The 24,237-nt window shown below is 40.9% G+C and overlaps 1 long non-coding RNA gene across 1 annotated transcript; it reads right to left on the bottom strand.

Moving 5' to 3' along the window:
* Positions 1-5,733: 5,733 nt before the first annotated feature.
* LOC131538857 (uncharacterized) lies at positions 5,734-9,502 on the bottom strand. Its single transcript, XR_009270718.1, has 3 exons — positions 8,924-9,502; positions 8,224-8,347; positions 5,734-5,880 (listed from the first exon to the last, which is right to left on the bottom strand). It is a non-coding gene; the product is annotated as an uncharacterized LOC131538857 (long non-coding RNA).
* Between the last annotated feature and the right edge of the window lie 14,735 nt (positions 9,503-24,237).

Here is a 24,237-nt window from a genome sequence, read left to right on the forward strand (position 1 = left end):
GACAAGCTTATATTTCTCAATTGCACAAATCCTTCCGTTTGGGTGTGTTCTCATAAGAACTCACATAAGATCGACTGAACTGAAACCTTTCAATTTAACTAATTATAAAAATGTGCTGTTGTTGGCTGCCACAATAATGGCAAGAAGCTTAAGGAAGTACTTGCGTGTCTGGTACTGTATGCATGGCTTGCAGCAGTGCTTAAATTAAAATACTGTGTTTGAAATAATAAAATAATGTGTGCTTTTATCATTTTGTGGAAAAAACCCTGTGAACTTCGCCCCGATCGGGAGCTGTTGTGGTACATAGAGTACATATGACGCCACTCTGTATGCGGATCGGCGGTTAGCAAGAAACTGGTTCCTCAACAAAAAGCCAATAGGATTTTTCCATAGGCTTTTGGATCATTGCAAAAAATAAGCTCTGTGTTCAATCATAGTTTATGAAACTTTCACGTTTTGTCCATCAAGATAACCTTCACAAAATAATATAACTTTGATGAATTTTGAAGCCTAAATAAAAGCTCCAGAACTAAAAAGCTAAACTTAGGCTATAAACGAACTACAGCACCACAGTCGCTCGCCTTCAACGTCACCACCACCGCTCCTGACAACTGTTTCAAACTTATTTTTAACATGTTCAGTGAAAAGTGTGATGAAGTCCTTTTCAAATACCACGGTGTCTGAATTACAAGCCCTCAAATGCAGAAAATGCAACTCGAAGTTATACTCAAAGAAAAGTGACCCTCCACTTAAAGATGAAGATGGTGGCAGTTCAAATTTTCTGTTTATTCATTTGGTTTTGCCTTTTTTAGGCTTTTCTATATGCATTTCTGCACTTAATTGTTTTTCAGTAACTGTGTGTGTGTGTGTTTAAAAGATTAACAATAAAACTGCAACTATGCTAATTTAAATAGTCAACTTCATCCACAAGCAAATGTAAATCTCAATTGCACTGAATGTACAAAAAACAAATGTACAAAGGTCCTAGCTCACAGAACATTTTCTGTGAAAGAGTGAGTGCTGCCAAACATGCTGAGCATTAACAGCGCAGAATCTCTGAGGAGGGGAAAACGGGACGGTTCAACACCCGCACTTTTTCTGCAGTTTTTTCGCAGTTTTGCACAAATGCCTTACAGCAGTAGCTCCTCCGTTTCTCTGGCCGCTCTGTGTCTGCAATGTATAAAGTAACTGTGATGAAGAAGGTAGGGAATTGACGAGGAGGGACAAATTGTCATTGTTAAGCAGTGTATTTATGGGTTTATTGCCAGTGCAATAGATTTTGATATTTTGAGCATTGTTTGTTGATTAGCTGAATACTTTTGTGGATACTTACCTGTTGTGTTTGATTGTACCTGTTGAGGAGAAAAAAGTGAGAAATTATGTCTTGTTTGCATACCTGTTGAAGAACTATGAAAGAAAAGTGTATATTATTTTAATGTTTAAAAACAGTAAATTATTACATTATTTATACCACCAGAGAAAAAGCTTTGTGTGGGCGTTTTTATTTTATTTTCTTATCTCCCCTTTTCAAGGCTTTTCAAAATTTAGCAGTCACAGTCCTGTCAGACCCATGTCACTATCAAGCTTACCACTGTCTTTTTGTCACACAGTATCATTAAGATTCAGAAAAGAAAGAGGCAGGAGAAGATTGACACCTTTTTCAAGAGAAATCCTGTAAGTGATAAACTGCGTAAGTGATAAAATCCTGAAAACTGCGTAAACTCTTGTGTGTCAGCCATGCCACAAGGATACGTCTTCTACGTTTGTTTACGCTTTGATTTGAATGAAAACAGTGCATCCGGTATGCAGCTGACACAGAAGAGCGTACACTGCTTGCGTCCAGCAGATATTCTCCAAAATGGCGCTACGCTGATGCAGAGGGGACGAATTGTTGAATAAAGACGTTGTTTTGTTTTCTTTGAGCAGAAAAGGTGTTCTCATCGCTTCATTAAATTCAGATTGAACCACTGATGGCAGACTATTCTGACGATGATTTTCATACTTTTATGGACCTTGACAGTGTAATTTACTTGGCAGTCAATGGGACAGTCACAAGACTGTTCAGAAGACGATTGAAGCATTTCTGGGTTTGGAATGACATGGGGGTAAGTGATTAATGACAAAATTTTCATTTTGGGGTGGAGTATCCCTTTAAGCCCACGCCAGACTTATATTCTATATCTTAATTTTATATTCTAAAGTCTACATCAACTAATTCATAAATTTTCAATTGAGAGATAAATCTTGCATTTTAACAATTGATTTTTCTCATACACCTTGTCAACATATGAAAAACACATAAAATTAGATTTTGGTGGGCTTAATCGGTACACTTATCCTAGGTGTCTTACTCATAATGAATACTCCAAATCCCCACCATCTAATGTACATGTTAGTAAAACAAGAAATGTGTTAAGAGAGCCATCTTGTGGCTAAAACAAAAGTTATGACTCCTGTGTACATTCACATACATAAGGATAGGCTACTGGTCTGCGCTTCACTACAATACATTTTCCCCGCGCTGCAGTGCTTCACGCAGCTTTGCAACACAGATTTTGATAGGTGGTTAGCTATAATAAAACAGGTGATGTGCCAAAGGGCCAAAAGGCTCTGCCTCGGTATGGTTTGTGTCAAGCAATTAGTTAATCTGGCTGTTTGATGAAGAGAAAGAGATAAAATGTAGTAGAAATAAAAATGTTAAGAATCTGTAGAAGCAAAGGAGTATTATTATTTTTATGTATTTTTTTAAGGACTATTATTATGTTGTAATGTTTGGTTGACCAGTCAGCGGAGAGGGGCGTTTCACTGTAGAGATCGTGTAGAGATCGAATATTCAAGTAGTTTATCTGTTTTCTGTCCCTGAACATAAAACGAAAAATGAAGCCAAATTCTTGATTTTTGATTTTGTTTGAACAAATGAAAAACGAAAAAATGTGCCTTTTTTTTTTTTTTTCATTTTTCAGATTTCAATATTAAATAAAAAACAAATTATACCAAGGTACACGGACCGGGCTGCAGGCGTTTTTCGGATTTCCCATTTTCAATTTTAGAATGAAATCGAAAATACGAAAAACAAGTCGTCATTTTTGAATATTGTATCTGTAAATGAATAATGACATAAGTCCTTTTTTGATTTTCTGAATTTGAATTCTTAATTGAATATGAAAAGAACGAATGATACACAGATATTGAAAACGAACTCTGAAGCAGTTTGGTTGCTCTTCGTAGTAGGTGCATTTTAACAATGTTTCCCGACGAATCCTGAAGTCCTGCTCAAAAAGATAAATTAATAAAATGACAGCTACAAAAAACCCAACAATAAGCCCTTGAAGGTGTTGTAGATCTATCCTGATGGATGACAGCTATGAGCAGAATTCGGAACTTTGACCAATGAGAGGACAGTTTACTCGCACATGACTTGTATTAACAATTTTGGTCCGTTTAGAGACTTTGCCGTGTGAACCACACCAAGAATAAAAAGCAACATTATAATAATTTTAATCCCTGTTTCGGAACAAAGCAATCGATCTACATGCACCCAAAGATTTCAAAGAAGGTCCTATGATGTGGCAGATCAAACATGTGCAAAATACTGAGGACAACATCTTATGTCTGCATCCATTCTGTACGATTCTGAGTCAGCAAATCTTCTGAAGTGCAAGGGAAAGACGTCGTGATAAGTAGTGCAAGCGTGGAACAACCTGCAGAGACACTGTCTTAAGGTTTGATGCTTGAAGAATTGTTTGCACATGAAACTGCTGAATATTCACAGAGTCAGGGTTTGGAGGAAAAGAACAAAGGAAAGCAATAAAGGGTCTAAAGAAACTGCAGGACATAAGAGTCAACAAGGTAGTCAAGAAGTATGTGATGACAACTTGTTTGTGCAGCAAGGCTGGAGTTTCTGCAAAACTTAAGGTGAAACTTACTTCTTGACATTTCATATATATATATATGATAGCATTTCAACTTAGCATCTTTTTTACATTTGCCATAGTCATGCATTTCGCACACCTTTGTTTCCATTTACATTGTTGTGCTATATGTCCCATTCGCTGATATTTGAAGCACCTTAAGAGTTGTGGTATGTAGTCTCTCACTTTGTATGAAAACACGATCCCACCCTCCCTGTGTAATCACTCCTCCAAAACACATGAACGCGCTCAGGCAGACCAGAGACCAACCTGCAACACAATGAGAGACACCGCTGGAGGATTGAATGCATTAAAATGTATTAAAATAACATGACCAAACAAAAACGTGAGTAAAAAACCCATCAGTTATTTAAAAGAAACATCTCAAATTTTGTCCACCAGCCCAATGCATTTTTCTCTGGTCCAGCCTGATCAAAAGAAGCCCAACTGGGTGTAAAAACATGCCCAATCTGGCAACACTGTTCCTGGTTTGAGTGTTGTGTGAAAAACAGGTTTGTCTGCGAGCCTGTAAAGTCACAGATAATGAAACCACCACTAGATGTCAGTGTCAGACAGACAGACACTCTGAGAAGTTACAGACAAGCTTCCAGTGCAGAAATTACAGACAGAGCATGTTCAGCTCCAGGTTGTTAAGACTGCACCAGAGAGCAGCTGCTCAACCTCACTTCTATATTAAAGGAGTAGTTCACTTTCAGAACAAAAATTTACAGATAATGTACTCACTTGCTTGTCATGCAAGATGTTCATGTCTTAATTTCTTTACAACTGAAGAAAAAATGTTTTTTGAGGAAAACATATCGGCTATTCTCTCTATGTAATGGACTTCTATGGTGCCCCCGAGTTTGAACTTCCAAAATGCAGTTTAAATGCAGCTTCAAAGGGCTCTAAACGATCCCAGCCGAGGAAGAAGGGTCTTATCTAGCGAAACGATCGGTTATTTTCTAAAGGAATTTACAATTTATATACTTTTTGATAATGTCATATATGTTACATATAAGGCAATATATTATTATCACATATATCCATCTTCTTGATATACGTAGATATATGTTTATAACATATGAAATTCCCATAGCAAAATTTGTATATAAACATATATTTAAAGTATGTATATGGTTAATTTTTATATGGTATTGCATGTTATGATCATATATGTTAACAATATATATTAAAATGGTATATTCTATTATATGATAATGTATTTTAACAATATATATCAAAATTTTATATAGTACTATATGATTTGACCATTTGTTAACAATATATGTTGAATTTATATATGCAAGTTTATTAGCCACACTGTAAAACATTTGACCGTAAATTTACAGTAAATTACTGTAAACTAGTTACATTACTTTCACAGTAAGTTACAGTATTTATTTACAAAAAAAAATTGTGAAATGCAGCCATATACTGTGATTTAGCAGTAGGCTGCTGTAGAATTACTATATTTAACTGTGAATTTACAGCTAATGCCATCTGATTACTGCAATTTAACCTTGCTGCTGTAGAAACTGTAATAGTAATGCAACTCTGTAGCCAGTAATGTGATGTTAATTTACACTTAAAAACTATTGTAAAATACTGTAAATTGACATTTTTTTAATCTGTTAACCCATCAATAACCTATAACATTAAGAAGACATTAATAAACACAAAAAATAAACACAAAAAAACAATCAATTTTACATTTAGTTTATTTTTTTTCTCTCCATTGAACAAAGAAACACTATAAGAACATGACCATCTTACTGCATAACTTCATGTAACGTAACACAGAGCCAGTGTTTGGTTGGTTCGTTCTGGCATTGGAACACTGCTTGCATACTAGACTGTCATCCACTCAAAGTCAATTATTTTTCTGATCAGCGTACAGACTTGCTGGTTAATATGTCCTCTCTGCCTCTTTGACGTTGTGCTTGCCTCTGGATTTATGCCCAAGAAGCACCTATTTAAAAAAAAGGCAGAGAGGAAAGCCGTTAGTTATTCAAGTGGGATGAAAAAGGTGTCATTTCCCAGTCACCACCTTCAGTGGATCACTGCAGTACAGAGCAAAACTAAAGTTAGCTCAGTTTGAACAATGTGACATTACTGTGGTTCAGTTAAACTGCAACCATTTGACAGCAACTGAAAAACATTTCCACCACAAACACACAGTCAAGAGCAGTCCTGCAACAAATTAGAGGTGTTTGATTTACCCAAGCAGAGCATTTTCACACTACAATCCTTTTAAAAACAGCTTCCGCTCTGGTCTTCAGCACAGATACAAGAGTCGAGTCTGCAACACAACACTTGTTGGAGGGGGAGATGAGGGGCCTTTGTAAAGTGACCTTCATTCATCTTCGAAACTCCAAATTAAGGAAAGGAAAAGGAAAGGATGTGACGTGTGGCAGAGCTGCACGATTCTGGATAAATTGAGAATCATGATTTTTTTCTCTCAAAGAGAAAAGAGATCACAATTTTGAACTAAACTAAACAAAATAATGTGTGACAACATATTAATTGCTGCAGTCTATTTAAACGTTTTTATTTAATTTGAATGAATTATTAAACATTAATATATAATATATGCATTTTAAATATTTAATATTGAAGTTATGAAAAAGTGGTTTGAATGAATGATTCAATGACTCGCTCATAAATACTTCACTTGTTTCATTACTGGATTGTTTTTGAACAAATCTCTTGAAATCAATGATTCAATGACAAATACATTTTTTAACATTTACTTGTTGCCACCTAGTGGCGAAACAATGCAGTCGGCACAAATATTACGTTCAAAAGATGACTTGATCTATTTTGATCGCTACCATAGACATCAATGTTTGTATCCAAACTATGACCTTCAATCCCAGTATTTCTGTCATAACATGAATGACTATAAGACAGAAATAATACTGGGTAGGGTAGTTGAAAAGACTATTTGTGAAGCCATTTCTTACCTAAACATGGTAACGGGGAATCTTTGTCAGTTAGAAATGAGATTGCGTGGGTGTTTGAATTGAGATCACAATCTTTTAACGTTTAATCATGCAGCTCTAACGTGTGGTCAACTGTGGTGTCCTATACTCGGAATTTGTGCTCTGCATTTCACCCATTCAAGTGCACACACACAGCAGTGATGAGTGAACAAACACACACACACAGTGAACACACACCTGACGCAGTTGGGGAGCAATTTTGATGAAATCCGAGAGCTTTCTAACCTTCCTTATGGTGCGTTCACACCAGACACGAATGAAGCGTTAAGCGCGAGTGATTTACATGTTAAGTCAATGCAAAGACGCGAATAGACATCCTGCGGAGCGATTCGCGTGAATGAGGAGGTGCGAATGATGCGATTCGCGTGAATTGAGCGTTTCGGGCGTTTGACACGCATTGAAAAATCTGAACTTTGGTGAATATTCGTGCCGCATTAATCAATCAGGAGCTTGCTCTAGTAGTGACGTGATTACGACGTAGCGAGCGGAGGCAGAAATCCGAAACAACAATGGAGGACAAAATCATCCTGTATGTGGATACCCGGAGCTGTACGATACATCTTCGTACTTTTGTTGTAAATCTGGTAAGTTGTAAAAAACACTCTTTACTCAATTTAAGCTATATATATATATATACATATTGAGTTGATGTGTTTATTCAGAGGAAGTGTGCAGAAAGAAGTGGAAGAGTCAACAAAATCCATGTCAACGAGCCTGGAGTCGCCTGGCAGAAGCCCCTCCCTGATGCGAATTTGCGTCTGTTGTGAAGTGAATTTCACGCGAGTGAAGCAAGTAAACTCAAAATGTTCAAGCGTTCAACTACGCGCAAGTCACATCTCGTGTGAACACAGTTAGACAGCAATGTAACTGAACTGTTCCCAGACCCAGAAAGGTAGTAAGGACATTGTTAAAATAGTCCATGTGACATCAGTGGTTCATCAGTAATTTGACAAAGTTACGAGAATACTTTTTGTGTGCGAAGAAAAGACGGTGACACATAAGAGAAGAATTCTTGAATAAAGTCGTTATTTTTGTTTTCTTTGCACACAAAATGTATTCTCGTAGCTTCGTAAAATTACAGTTGAACCACTGATATTTTAAGTGTTCTTACTATGTTTCTGGGTCTGGGAACATTTCAGTTACATTGCTGTCTATGCAGGGTCAGAAAGCTCTTGGATTTCATCAGAAATATCTTAATTTGTGTTCTGAAGATGAACGAAGGTCTTACGGGTTTAGAACGACATTAATGACAGAATTTTCATTTCTGGCTTTGGATAAATTCCAGCGTGCAAGAAGCATCTTCTGCGTACTTCAGATTAGAATTGTAGTAGCTGGCAAAAACGGCAGCCAGACCAGTTGTGCAGTCCTGGTGAGGTCCCATGACCACTCGACCCTCCAACGACAGCATCCATCCCTTCGACTTCATTGTGTCAACTGAAAAAAAACCCATATATACTCATCATGCCCTACTGTTCAAAAAAGGAATCAAAAATGTTTTTTTAAGAAATTAGAGTGAAAAGAGTAGTGTGGCAGTTAATAAATTAATAGTTAAAAAAATTTAAATAAATTCCAAATGCTGAACCTCTTGATTCGACTTCTCGTTCATCTGAATGGTCTGAAATTGCTTGAATGTGTAAATTGGCAAGACAAAACACGTGCAAATGATAAACTTTCACTCTATGATGGTTTAACTTAACAGTTAATCCGTGAATCATATGTGTGCCGAACCGTGGGGACTGGTCCGTACGGATCATCACCAGGAACACCTGTTCATCTCCTTATTCAAGCAATTATCCGATCAGCCAATCATGGGGCAGCAGTGCAGTGTATAAAATCATGCAGATGCAGGTCAGCAACATAGACTGATTGGATCGGTTCTAGTGTGAGTGTGGATGATTGTGTGAATGGGTTGAAATGTAGTGTGAAGCACTTAAAAGTGGTCGGAAGACTAGAAAGGCACTATACAAGTACAGTCCATTTACCATAATGGTAATGTGAAAATATACTTACATCAACTTCAAGCACAATGGCATCCTTCGGCTCTTTGAAGTATGCCATCAGGAGGAGAAGAATGCATGCAGGCTTGTTTGAAGCCTCAGGTTCAAAACAAGCCAAAACATCTTGCACCCCCCATCTTGGAAGAACTTCAGGATTGTGTTGCCTTTGTTATCCAGGGCCTCTCAAATCTTCTTGAGGATGGAGACATCGGTCAGACAAGTGAAGTGTGAAAAAATACCTGGAGATAATGGAGTAGAAACGCTGCTGAGTCTTTATGGTAATTACATTCAGGCAGTCTTTGGATACTTCAGGTACGCTGTGCTTATTCCATAAGTCTCATTCAAAAACGATCCAAGGCACACTTATATGGCAATGTGTATTAAAACAGACAAATGCATTGCGACCATAGACTGTATATAAAGATCGACGACGCGTCTCCACTTCTTCCCCATAGACTGTAATGAAGCCAAAATATCCTAAGTATGGCACAGTAATTTTCCACTGCTTTTTGCACTTAGTAATGTTATTAAACATCGTGCAGGCATGCTGTCTGAGAGAGGGGCTTTCTGTATGCATGCTTCGGCTGTGTGCATTGACTTCTTCACACCATATTGCGCTTAATAACTCTATGTAATATCAAGCACATCCCACTCTTTATTTTCTCATTCATTAATGTATTTTTATCGCATTAGGTAAGGTGTTTATAACTTTTAAGTAGTACTACACGGATATGTTTGTGTATGTGAAATAAATGATATAGCAAAATCTATAACCATAGACATTTTATACAGTGGAAATGATATATACCGTCTCTATCTTTAGCCCTAGATAGAGAAATTTATCATGTGTATAAAAAGTACACAATTAGGTCCACCCTGACTGCATTATATCTTTATAATTAACATTAGTGTAATACAATAAAGGTGTGTAAGATACGCGGAATGTCACAGAATTTGTTAAATTTTGAATGAGTTAATCAAAAGTAGGTCATTACACTTAAATCAAATTGTGATATGGACTAGTATCTGTAAATATTAAGCCGCAAAAGTCGATTTAAATATGAATCCTGCATGTTCTGCTTGTCTCTGTGTGAATGAATGGCGCGGGCGCGCGGTTGTATACTTTTATGTTGCTTCCCTAGAAAGTTATTTTTAAAATTTTTATTATTTAAAAAGCAATTCATCAATGAAAAAGTACCAGTGCTGTTATTGATAGAGAAACAACCCGATATCTGAGTATCATTAAGAATTTTAGTATCAATAAAATCCTTGTATCCCTACTCAGGAGAAAATGGAGGCGGATACAAAGTTTATGATAATGATTCTTCTAAAATTATATTTTAGTTGATTTTACGCAAATTATTGTTATTCTATTCAACTTTAGTTTATTCAACTTTTTTATGGGACAATATCAAAATATAGTTACCTTGAAAGCCATTCAGTAACTTTCGACACTGAATAGATCGAAGGTATTTTTCTATATCTTTTTCATGTACTGAAGCAAGGTCTTCCTTGTTTTCCACACCAAGCTCTTGCAACCCATTCAGCAGTGAAGTCAGAGTTTCATTAGAGAGGCCTGGTAAGAATGACAACACCAATTATTTCATCATTACTTCATCCATTTTCTGAAAAGAGAGTTTGGGCAGACATGAAAACAATTCAATTTGTTAATTTATTATGGTTTTATACACCATGTTTGAGTTTTATTACTGCAACAGGCTGAACTCAAATGATTGGAACTATACAACTCATTCCTGATCTAACTAAAAGTTTCCAAGTTTACTGCACTTTTCAGTCACACTGTCCATTGTCCATGTCAATACTGTATTTTTACATCTTCATTTTCAATTATTGAATCAGCTGACAGTTTTGATCTGAATGCGATCAAGAGTCAGGTAATGCAAATGCAGAATATTCATAAATTAGATTAGGCCTGTAGCGATTTGTCAATTTTATTCGACTATTCGATTTTTAAAAATCCTCGACTTCATTTTGCTTGCGTCGACTAACCAGCAAAATACCGGAAGTGGTGCATTTCACGGACCAGAATCCATAAAACACATTATTAGACTATTTTCCAAGGCTGCATATTAAACCCATTTAAAAATCATAATTAAGCATAATTGTGAATTCACAAACGCTACGATTCAACTAAATAATTATATGCGATACAGTTCTAAGGGCATGTTCACATTTGGCGTCTTTTTTGACTAGAAAAAGTTGACGAGCGCTTTAGTCAAATAAAAAGCTGGCAGCATTTTGGTTACAAATAACAGCTGAGGGCATCTTTTGTTGCTATAACAACAGCTGCAACGGTAGCCTAGCGCTTTTGAAGTTAACAGTGAGGGTGTCGGATCACAGCAAAGTTTGTGGAAGCACGACATTATACGGGGAAGGAAACTGTATGGTGCTTCCAACAATTTAGTCCGGTTGGATGATGCACGGTTTCATACTATTCCTTGTGCTCCGCAACTAGTACGATCTGTCTACTGGCTATCTTCTTTTTCTTGTTGTATTTGTTGTTATGGAAACGACTCACCACTTGCTTGTCATTGGTCAGCTGTCAAAAAGGCGCTTTTTCAGAAAAGTTGAACTTTTTTCAACTTGAAAAGACGCTCTGAACTGCAGAAAAAGATGCCGGTGGTGGTGTTTTAAAAAGCACTCAGGACTTTTTTTTTTTTTTAAGTCATGGTTTACTCCATAGGATTATAATGTAAAACAGACGCTGGCTGCTTCAAAAAAGACAGCAAGTGTGAACATAACCTACACGCATGTAAATAATTAAAGCGCATATACTGTATTAGGCTAAGTACGTGCGTCACACAGCGGTTCACAGTAGTTACACAAAAACTTATCTACATGTGTGGAGCATCTCAAACTCCATCTCTGGATGTTGTTATGAGTTTGGGTTTATTATTATAACGTTCATCTGGGAACGCAATGTGCACCATTTCATCAGATTTGTAAGGTAAATCATTTATAAATCTACGCAAACACAGGAGAATACATGGCGGTTTCAAAATAAAACCTCAAACCATCACTGAGTTTCCACGTTTTGATGTCCACATATTCATTTAATTACAGCGGCTGTATCATTTCTGTCCTAAAGAAATGGCCAAATATTAAAGATTAAGTGGACATTTGAATTAAATGGTGATTGGTCAATATTAAACAAGACTTAGATCGCACAGTAATGTGTAAAAATAATCATGAGGCCATCAGAGCCCCCTGCTGGCCTTTGTTGTTATGCGTAAGGTACATTAGCTCTATTGTTCATAATACATTATGTATTTTAACAGTTTTGTTCAATAAAACCATATGATTTCTTGCTTTTGATACTTTATTTGTGTCAGGTTTGGACGGAGAGGCAAACACAGGGTTAGTGGGAACACACTTCTTTTATTTCCTTCCCACAAACATAAACTGATCCCGAAGGATTTCAAACAAAACGTAACTTAAAACAAAGGGGTCCTTTAACTCAGTGACTTCGTCCAACTCAAAGTGACACTTTTGTGATAGGTCGGTCGGTGAGGCTTACAGGACGGAGGATCCAGGCAATCCAAGAGGTGAGTAGGGAAGTGAGCCAGGCTTACGACCTTGAGACCAACCAACGCAGGATTGTGGTGAGTGACTTGATATAGCGAGCAGGTAAGTGATGACAGGTGGTAATCAGTACTCCGGTGATTGCGAACGGGTGTAGGTGGTTGGTGTGGATGACGCTGTGGGCGGATCTGTGACAATTTGAACTAATTATTGCATCATTGCTATTATATATGTATTTTAAAAGCTATTGTTCACTTGCATCTATTTTTATTAGAACAAAAAATATATATATAATTATAGGGCGCTATGATATCCATTTTATTTCCAAATTCAGTTCTTTCTGTTTTGATTTTTCTATACTCTATTTTAATGGTTAAATTAAACTTTATTAATCAAAAAGCCTGTCTAATTAATTGACTTTTACAGTTTTATCTGTACCAAATTCTGTCTTCCATTATTTTCTGGATTCCATTTTAATGATTCCATTAAATTAATAATCAAAAGCATCTCCAATTAATTATATATATATATATATATATATATATATAATATAAATATATATAATATAAATCTTTTTTTTTTTTTTTTTTCAGAAATACTGCTCATTTACATTTTTTTCTCCTAAATAAATTCTGTTAAATAATATTTCTGCTAAATACTCCTTTAAAAAAAGTGTTTTTTTTATTATAATTGTATTAGTAGTAGACTAGAACATGTGGAAATGTTGTCATTCTTACACTATAATACACTTTACTTTTGCTTTAAAAAAAGGATTTATTAGAAATTTGGATTTCATTTGGTTTAATAAAATATAGTTTAAAACATTCTCAAGTAAAATTGTTGATTTTATTTTTTTGCGGGAAATTAATCGGTTAGATAAATCAATTAATAGTTGTTAGTGGCAGCCCTAAATTAGATTGGATTGTTTAAATCTACATCTAAAAGTTTTCCAACATTTCCACAAACACTAATCACTAAGTACACTCACCCCTTGCACTATATACTAACTGAGGGAACACAAATTAAACACACATTCCCTTTCGGTATACTGTGACTTCATTGCAAGCTACTGTAGACTGTGATTTAAAAAAATTGACCAGCTACTGATGCCCCGATCATTATCACTCACATAAAACTCTGTACCCTTTTCAACATGCACTTCCAAAGGGAAGAGACTGCCTGCACTCAAGTATTCTTGCAACAGTTGGTGTCTTTACAAAGATTTTTAAAATTGTGTAATTTCCTGGCACACTGCTTGAAGAAAGAGTTTTTGCTCTCTAAACCATAACGTCCACAGACGTATAAGCGGGCCAAAGTGAAGAATAAGCTGCGGGTAATGGCAAAGATAGTGATGCTTGGGTTTTAACAGACTGGCAGGGAAAAGCCTTTGATGACTGAAGACATATTCTTCAATGAGGATTTTTAGATATGCCACTTGGCCTGTTGTAATAGCTGGTGCACAAACAAGCTCCACAATCTCTCTCAGCTGCAAAATGAGTTGCCATACTTCATTTTCAGAAGGATCTTTAATTCTGTCACCCACAAAAAGTGGTAGCAACCTCAGAAAGCACCAGTTGTGAACTGCATGTCCACTTAATCGTTTGCTAGCAGGAGATATGTCTACTGGTTTGCTGCTGGCATCATTTCCTTGATATTTGAATTGGTTTTTACATCTGTTTAATTGTAAGTAGGTAAAGTGCTTCTTCTGAACCAAGTGACCAACAAACAAGGCGAGGTCATAAAACAAAATACCCTCAAACAAGTCATGCCCCAGACATGGTGGAAGCCCTGGCTGGCAAACATGAAAATAATTAAGCTGGTTAAAAGGAGAGTCCATCTTGATGCCGCATGCTGAGTTGGTATTACTGGTAAGTTTGCTAAACTTTGCAAATGACTTTGATAGGATGACTTGGAGTTCTTGGAGTCCCACAAGTGTATGGTTCATTCATAAATGCATTTCTGTCAATCTCACGGTAGCGGCAAAAATGGATTGTCCGACTGAAGTTTTCGACAAAACCCCCAATGCGATGTGCAACTAAAGCTCCTTTTACAACTCTGCCATCATTTGTCAAAATACCTCTCTCCTCTAGAAGTTTGAGATCACTGATCAATGGTTCAAAAACTTTGTTCATGCCAAAGTATTTAAAATCTTTCTCCCTACAGAGGAGGACAAGTTGCATGTGATCTATTGCAGATGTATTGTGAGGCAAAATATCTGTCAGGGTCATGTAAAACCTTGTTTTTTTTGTTTTTCCTGAACCAAGTTGGTTCACAACCTCAAAGGCATCTTGATATAAGCTGTGTCCCAAAGTTGAGTGCGCGTCCTTCCAAGACAGGATTTGAAGTGTGATTGCATCACACCAACACTACGAAGACTGTCCCAATGTGAAATGTACACACTCCGAAGTCTGTATTTGAAGTGTGATTGTGTCACAGCTTCACAACGTAAGCTGTCCCAATTCAGGATGCGCCCTCCGAAGACCACATTCCAAGGCCAATTGTGTCACCGCGGCGAAAAGCTGCTGTAATTTGAAAGCGACTTTAAATGCGCCCTCCATTTCCCAGGAAAATTAAGTGATGATCTGATGGACACTTCGCACCCTACCATATCCCAGAATCACTTGCGCGCAGTTGATGACTGTGCTCATATTCAAAGAACATGGCAGTTTTTATTTGTTTCGCAAAAGATTTGATTTGAGTTTTGAACGATATCTTGCATATTTATAACCAACCAGCATTGGTATGCATTATGTTGTAAAAGACCACATTATACTGTCCTGTGAGGGGGGAAAAAAACGTATTACTTCACATTTGTACGAGAATACCTAACGAATGTACTTCCTTACAGTCCACCACTGATTGTTTTGAAAATGAAAATTACATTTCTTGACAGAAAATTGACAAATTGTTATGAACTATATCAAAGGATGCCTGTGAAGAAATCGGATCCGCCATACAGGGCACTGTTCAGCTGTGACAGCTACTGAACACTGAGTTGTACAATGCTGTTTTTTTTTAATTCACAGTTTTATTTTTACAAACCTGTCTACATATGATCACCATGGTCAAGACAATAAACTATATAAAATCGCACCTTTGTAAGATATCAGCATTTGAACTGCTGTGTGTGTGTGTATTGTGTAGTTTTTCATATGTATCATTAAATGCAGGTATTGGCTTGGAACTTACTTGAATAATGTAAAGTTGTAATCCGGACGCAGCAAACCGTGGATGAAACATTCCTACCATCTTCTTCATTGTGATATAAAACCTAAAAAAAAAAAAGAGCAATTCTGGCTCCACCTGTCCTGTCAGGATGGCAGCTGTCCTCTCACACCGTTGCTACGCGACAGGAGCGGCTCTTGGGAACCCCGGGTGGCGTATTTAGGAAATCCTATGAAGGCGGAGCATCTCATGCACTTTCGAAAGGGCCCTTCATGAACTTCGGAGGTGTGTCCTTAACTTTGATGTGCATCTGATGGACACTTCGCACCTTACCCTGTCCCAGAATAAATTGTGCGCAGGTGATGATGGAATTATTATTCAAGCAACATGGCAGGTGAGACTTCAGTGGCTTCGGCAGAAGAATTCACATTTAAATGTAAGTATTATGTTTGAAATCCGACATATCCAGCAAAACAAGTGTTAAAAGGTAGAGGTCTTTCTTAAAATAAAAAAAAACGTGAACTTCAAGTAAAAATGTTACCACTGAGCAGCTTCATTTGTTAGGTGGTTTGAGGCAAAACAACTACTTCTAATATTTCAATTGCTTTTAGGGAGCAACGAGCAGACCGGGGTCAGAACGACCATTTATTCACGGGGGGCAAAAACTCGGTCAGCGTGGCTTGGAGGTAAGGCAACGACTCATTTGTAATATTTCCACTGGGCTCTCTTGTTTATTCTAACAACTAGCCGTCACCCTACACAAAGCTCACAAGCAATAAGGCAACCAGTATATAAGACAAGTCTTTCACTTTGTGTTTTTGTACTGCTATCATGCAAGATATCTGTACACGTTTTAACCAAACTTGAGCACTTCAGTATTTTGTATGCATGTCCTGCTGTCATACTTTTATTGTTAATCTAATTGCACCCTTGTCTTAATATTTTTCATAAGTGTTTCCGTTTTCTCTTGTTATATGCAGTGATGGGAATAACGGCGTTATAAATAAACGGCGTTACTAACGGCGTTATTTTTTTCAGTAACGAGTAATCAAATGAATTACTGTTTTCCCTGTTACAACGCCGTTACCGTTACTGACAATAAAATGTGGCGTTACTATATTATATTATTAGAATTTATTTTTTCAGTTCATCTGAATGGATGCGCAGTGTAGCTGTGTTTGACGTACCATAAACTCTTGTGTGAAGGCGCACGACTCGCCGTCGCTTTCTCTCACATACACGCACGCAAAGAAAGATACAGAGCAAGAGAATCTTTCATAACATGCAGAATTGACGCACTACATGTAAACAATATTCTTTGTTGTATTTTCTTGTCAAAATAACGGAGTTCCTTTAGAATTCTTCAGCTTTTAAGAACTGCCGGTTTCTCTGGTAGTGGGCGGAACAAATGTGCAAACGACTATCTCATTGGCTGGCGCTCACCTATTATCCTCCCTGTTTTGATTTCAGCAAATCAATTCGCGCGAACGCAGACAACGTGATTAATATTCATGAACCCAGCAGCTCATTAATCTTTAGTGCGTTTTATATTGATGACAAATATGCATTCATACTTGGTTATTCTAATTACTAAAGTTCTATCATCATATAATATTAAATTATCATAATATTATATTATAATGCTTGCCTGACTGATACTAAGTGTCAGTAGATAAATAGTGTAGATTAATGTAGAATGTTTTATAATAATAATTTATTCTTTTTAGTGTCCATTTCATTAATTTAACATATTTAATATTGGGGGCATCCAAAGTTATTTGACATTTGAACATTTTTTTAAAAAGTAACGCAGTAGTTACTTTCCCTGGTAATTAGTTACTTTTATAATGATGTAACTCAGTTACTAACTCAGTTACTATTTGTGAGAAGTAACTAGTAACTATAACTAATTACTCTTTTGAAGTAACGTGCCCAACACTGGTTATATGGGCCTGCTGGGGAAGGTTTCTCCCAAATATAAAGAAATATAAAGTATGCTAATACACACCTTTGCTGAAATTTGTGGTTTTCATGAAATTCATGGTTAATTTACTCTGCCTTAGGATTGCAAGTGTCCTCGGACGGGTGAGGGAGTGAGAGGGAAACCCAGTGCTGAAACCTGGCCCTTATTTGTCCTCATGGATGAGGTGTTAGGACAAAGGCCCTCAAACAACCCCCCTGTCTTAACTGCCTGAGGAAACACCAGGGCCAAGTTCAGCAGATAGTGACCATGAGGAAGATGAGCCTGCACCAACACCAGGCAATAAAAAAATGGGGCCGTGAGGATGAGCTGGTGGAGCTTCTCCGAGAAGACATCAGGAGAGAATGGACAGTGAAGAGAAAACGTCTTAGGTTACGTATGTAACCCCAGTTCCTCGAGGGAACGAGACGCTGCGTCCAAGAACGCTAGGGGAACGCCTCCAGCGTGACCACGCTCTGATACAAATGTAATCTGTCCAAAGGATGGGCGAGACGTCACGGGCGGGTGACGTAAGGGCCAGGAGGCATAAAAGCACGTGCGGTGGAACCGGCGTCAGCTTCAGGAATGAAGCAACCGCTCGTAGGGATGCCGGAAGTATGGCCTTGAGACGCAGCGTCTCGTTCCCTCGAGGAACTGGGGTTACATACGTAACCTAAGACGTTCCTCTTCAGGAACTCGAGCTGCGTCCAAGAACGCTAGGGGAACGAGATCCCCACGCCGCCAGACTGACAAATCCCTGCCTAGTGTGGATGGAGCACAGCTAGGGCGAGAGAAAAAAGGCCACAGGTGGCTAGGTGAGCGGGGCCTGCGTCCCAAGGCCAACTTCTGAAGAGTGAGTCTTGATCCCCAAGAGGGAGAGCAGAGGACTCGAGGCTATGGAATAGCATCCTGATCCACCACATAGCAACGCTCTCTGGCCGGAGGCCTCAGCCTCTGGAGGAAACATGTACTAGGGGTGTCTACCCACTGAAGGTCACCGAGAAGGGCGCGGTAGGCCGGTATAGCCGCCACGAAACCCTCAGGGTGGAGTGGGTTAACCCTCGGAGGAACAGGCCCGCACAAACTCCAGAACTGTACCAAACGGGCAGTTGGCTGGGTCGAGCTGGCAACCTCTGCACCATGAAGTGACACTTCACTTCAGGGTGTACAAGTCCCTTGTGTTGTGGAGAAAGCATGTAACTAGGGGGTGCCTACCCACTGAAAGGCCACCGAGAAGGGCGCGGTAGGCCAGTATAGCCGCCACGTAAACCCTCAGGGTGGAGTGGGTTAACCCTGCGGAGGAACAGGCCCGCACGAACTCCAGAACTGTACCAGTCGGGCAGTTGACTGGGTCGAGCTGGCAGTCTCCGCACCAAGAAGTGAAAAGTTCCACTTCAAGGCGTATAGTTTCCTCGCTGAGGGAGCTCTGGATTGGAAGAAGGTCTCAACAACCTCGGTTGGGAGACCGGAAGCTATGGGCTGTGCCCCCTCAGGGGCCACACCCACAACTTCCAAAGCTCCGGGCAGGGGTGACAGACCCCCGCTAGTGAGAGGAGATCCCTCCTGACGGGAATCTCCCATGGAGAGCCGTCGAGGAGAGAAATCAGGTCCGAGAACCATACTCGGCCCGGCCAGAACGGTGCTACCAGAAGTAGACTGACCTCGTGCCAGCGCACTCGCCAGAACTCCCGGGAGCAGAGCGATCGGGAAAAATGTACAGACGAAGCCTCGGCCACGTCTGTACATGGCATCCAGCCCCAGTGGAGCTGGATGAATTTAGAGAGTACCAGAGGGGACATGCGCTGTATACTTACCTGAGTAGCGAAGAGGTCCACCTGAGCCTGACCAAACACTCTCCAAATGTGCTTCACCCCCTCAGGGTGAAGCATCCATTCCCCGGGCCTCAGCCCCTGCCTCGACGGGATGTCTGCTCCCACACTGAGATGCCCAGGCATGTGAACTGCTCTCAGCGAGAGGAGTTTGTCCTGGGACCACCCAAGGATCTGGTACGCCAGCCTGTGCAGGGGGCGTGAACGCAGACCTCCTCGGTGGTTGATGTAAGAGACCACCGCAGTGTTTTCGGTGCTATCGCACCAACACCGGCGATCTCTAGGTCTGGGAGAAAGTGTTTCTGTGAAACACCGCCAGCATCTCCAGGCAGTTGAAGTGCCACATGAGACGGCGAGTACTCCACAGACTGCGGGCAGGGTGAGGGACACGTCCGTCGCTAGCGCACGCAGCAACACGGAGCTCCCAACACCAGGCCCTGAGACAAGAACCAGGATGTCTCCACATGTCTAAGGCACGTAGGCACCACCACGTGACCTTGATCATGTGAAGCGGTTTTCCCTTGGGAGAACCCTTGGTCTTGAGCCACCACTGTTGAGTGACTGGCCTTCTTTCACTCTCCTGACTGCTGTGAGGATTGACTCGATCTGAGCAGGGGACACACGTGCCTGCATCGTGGTCGAATCCCACACCACACCAAGATAAGTGGTTCTCTGTAATGGAGAAAGCACACACTTCTTGGTGTTCAGTCTTAACCCCAACACTTTCATGTGAGCACGAACAACATCTCGATGTTGAGCCGCCATCTGCTCTGATAGAGCAAGAATCAACCAAAGTGGATATGCGGATGCCTTGTAGCCGCAACGGAGCTAACGGCATCCACACACTTTGTAAAAGTGCGTGGTGAGTGTTAGGCGAAGGAAGAACCCGATATTGGTGAGCCGCCTCGAAGCAAACCTCAGGAACTCCCTGTGAGTGAGTGGGAAGGATGGAGATATGGAAGTATGCGTCTTTTAGATCGATCGCGACAAACCCGTCCTCGGACCTGATCTGAGACACGACCTGTTTGAGCATCTTGAACTTCAGTCTGCTGACTGAGTGGTTCAACTGATGCAGATCTAAAATGGGACGCCAACCCTTCATCCTTCTTGGGAACTATGAAGCACCGGCTGTAGAACCCGGAATCTCTTCGTAAGGAGGGACCACCTCGATGGCCTCCTCTCTCAAGAGAGTACTCTACTTCTCATTCCATTACCAGAACCTGCTCGGGGCCCACCAGAGTGGGATTCAACCCGTTGAAACGAGGCGGAGGAGAACCAAACTGGATTCCGTAGCCTCTTTCTACAGTATGCAGGTCCCATGGAGACCCATTTGGCAGTAGTTTTCACGCTGCCAAATAGTCTACTAATGGAACCAGTTTCTCAAGACTGGCCTCTGGTATAACCAGGGCGGCTAGCTCGGTGTCCTGGAACGGCACGCCGGCAGGAGACGGCCAAACTAGCTGCTCTAGAAACCCCTGAAGGGGGTGGCGAGCATCTCAGCTCCGCTATGTTTCCGGGCGGAAGAAACTGAGATGTGTGCTCGCTGGAGATCACTGCACCCTGGAACACCGACGTGGCAGGGTTGGCAGACCGATCTCCTGAGGGCACTGAGGAGAGACGGGCACCGTGTATGCCGCTCTTCCCCAGAGGGGCCGGCCCTCAGAAGTCCTGGGCCATAGGCAGCAGGATGTTTTTAGCCAAAGACTATCCAGCGAGAGTGACGCTGCTAGAAGGCCTCGGCCCGGGAGCGCCACTCTGACTCCAACATACTGGGGAGTACGAGAAGTGACGCTCCCTATAGGAGGAGCTGGAACACGGTTGGGGCTGCTCCGCCCAACCAGACAAGTAAACACGGTCTGATATGAAAGGATTCATGAAACGAACGAGAATGACATAATGCACGCGTCGCCTCGGCAACGCGCGCTGCAACAGTGAGCTCTCACTCAAAGGGGGAAGAACCGCACCGCGGGCTTCCAGCCCCGAGCGAGAGCGCTAGATCTGGGGATTGCAGGTGGAGAGAGGGCGAACCCGTCTCCAACCCGTCCGCCAGATCTATGTGCGATCCCCGCGATCTCATTCGCCGCCGTGCCTCAGCAGCGGCGGACCGGTTTCTTTTTAACCGCGAGATCATACGGCGGGGAGAAGCACGATCAGCCCCTTTTTTTCGAGCTGACAGCGCGAACTCCGTTCCTAAGCAGGGACACTGCTATAATGACAACCTCGTTCATAATAAGCTTGTGCAAACACTGCGATTTTACAAAGCTCATCGACACCATTCATCACGTCTACCTCCTCGGAGAAAGACAGGCGGAGCGTCGCGCCCTCTCTCTCTGGGGGGGAAGTACCCGCGGGGCTTCCGAACCCAGAGAGCGGGCGCTGGATCTGATGGGAAGGAAGAAGATAGGGGCTCGCCCGTCTTCATTCCCTCCACCTGATCCATCTGCGATCCCCGCGAGCGCAGCCGCTGCTCCGCCTCGGCGAAAGCGGGCCGGTAACGCAAGGAACGCATGTGAAAGCTCCCCTCCTCAAAGAGAGCCCTCTGAGAGTAAGCATATGCAGCGACAAACGCTCACAAGCGGGCAGTCAGCTCCCTCGAGAGCTGACTCTGCGTGCTCTGCTCTCAAGCAGACCACACACGGACTGTTAGTGAAAACACAGCCTGTAATGCGATCTGCTCGCCCAAGTGCTAGTTTCTCTGCACTTTAGACATTGTGGAGCTTATTTCAAGTGACAAACAACACTAAATAAGACTCACAACACAGATCGACAGACACACAGAGTAGCGGTAGCTGAATGACAAAAGCTGACGCCGGTTCCACCGCACGTGCTTTTATGCCTCCTGGCCCTTACGTCACCCGCCCGTGATGTCTCGCCCATCCTTTGGACAGATTACATTTGTATCAGAGCGTGGTCACGCTGGAGGCGTTCCCCTAGCGTTCTTGGACGCAGCTCGAGTTCCTGAAGAGGAACAGTGGGAAAATGGTTACATTCAAATTCTTATTTTAAGTCAGTTTGCCAATGAAATGACCTAATTTCTGTACAGTTTATGTTTGTAAGTTAAAAATGAAATGCGTTCTATGCATTATTTATTTTTGTAATGTAATTTATTTGAAATGAGGCTTTCTTTACATTTTGTATTTTTGTTATATGTGGAAATAAAAGAATTCTCCTGCACGTTTTTTTTTTTTTTTTTTTAAATGCAACTTATAATTCTTACACAACATTCTTATTTATTTTAATAGAAACATTTAAATATATACTTTTTTTTTCTTAAATTACATTAAGTAATTCAAAACATAACTGAAACTACTTTTAACAACTCTTTACAACATAATTTAGGTTTACCCTCAGAAAAACAACATACAATTTTAAATGAACAGATTATAAAATGGAACAAAACATTTGTGTACACTGTCATTCAGCTGAGCAGGGAGGCCCTGGTGGAGCTGCTGGACCTGGATGGGCTGCCACAATACAGACCCTGGTAAGGCCTCTCTGCTGGTGGGACATCATCTAGGATGGTCTCCAGAGTGTTTGAGTGCATATTTCCACTGTCCACTGCGTTGTGTACCAACAGGTTTGCAGGGCTGACACAATCGACAGCTGTCATGTCGCTGAGATGTTTTCAGAAAGGGAAGAATAAATTAACTTGCATACTTAACTTAACTTACATTTACTTAACTTACTTACATTTTTCTCTTGGACATCATAGCTTTAAAATTGTCTTACTTGCCTGTTACAAGTAGTCGTCATCAGTGGGTACCTCCTCCAGGGCAGACACCTCAGCTGGTCACGCCAGGGAGCACCACTGACTGCTTCCAAAGCATGCTCACCCTCATCCTCCTCCTCAGCCACATCCTGCTCATGCTTATCCTCCGGGGCCATGATGTCACCAACCCCAAGGCAGATGTTATGGAGGATGGCACAGGCTGTTATTGTCACAAACTCGGCCTCTGTGGCTCTCCCTGAACACCACCGGAGGGCACCATCACCAGAGTATTAGTTCTGAACTTCATCTCCCACAATGCCCTGTACCTGAGACTGATTGCTGCACAGGTGTTTCCCATCTCTGTGCCCTTTATTAGCTGCAATCCAATGCTCACTCATTGCGAAGTCTTGTTTGGCCCTGGCTAACACTTCTGAGCGTATCGCTTGTTATTAGTGATCTCCTGTTTATGACCTTGGACTGTTTACCTGACTCTGTGATTCTCTGCCACCTGCCCTTGTGATCTGATCTCTGGACTGTTTGGACTTAAGCCTGGTAATAGTTTACAAGTTTGGATCTGTCTCTGTCACCCCTGTCGTTGTTGTCTGATCTTCACCTGTTTGACTTTGCCTTTTAATAAAAGCTGCAAATGGATCCCCATGCTTCAGACCCATCATTACAGTTATGACCTGAAATGGTAAAAAAAAAGGGAACAAAAGTACACTTTCAGACAATTAAATCTGTTTATTCTTTTACCGTAGTTTTTGAATGAGAAATGTCTTTTCAATTCACTTACGTGAGGTACAAAGGAGTGGTGAACCTCCAGCGCTTGCAGGAAGATGGCCCTGGACCTGATCTTCATCATCCCAAAATGATGGACGTTGAAGCGCTGGGCTCCCACACCTTGTACTGGCCTCTTGTAGGGAGTGATGAGGGGGAGTGGCTGTCGGAGGCATGGGTAACCTCCGTCTGCCAGGATAAAGTGCCCTGGAGGAGGGTACACTGACCTCCTGTACAGTGGGCTGTGTCGGAGCACTTGTGCGTCGTGCACTGACCCAGGCCGGCCCACGTAGGTGTCAATGAAGCGGCCATGATGGTCACAAACAGCCTGCAGGATAATAGAT

This window comes from Onychostoma macrolepis, chromosome 04 (assembly GCF_012432095.1).
Source record: "Onychostoma macrolepis isolate SWU-2019 chromosome 04, ASM1243209v1, whole genome shotgun sequence".
NCBI lineage: Eukaryota > Metazoa > Chordata > Actinopteri > Cypriniformes > Cyprinidae > Onychostoma > Onychostoma macrolepis.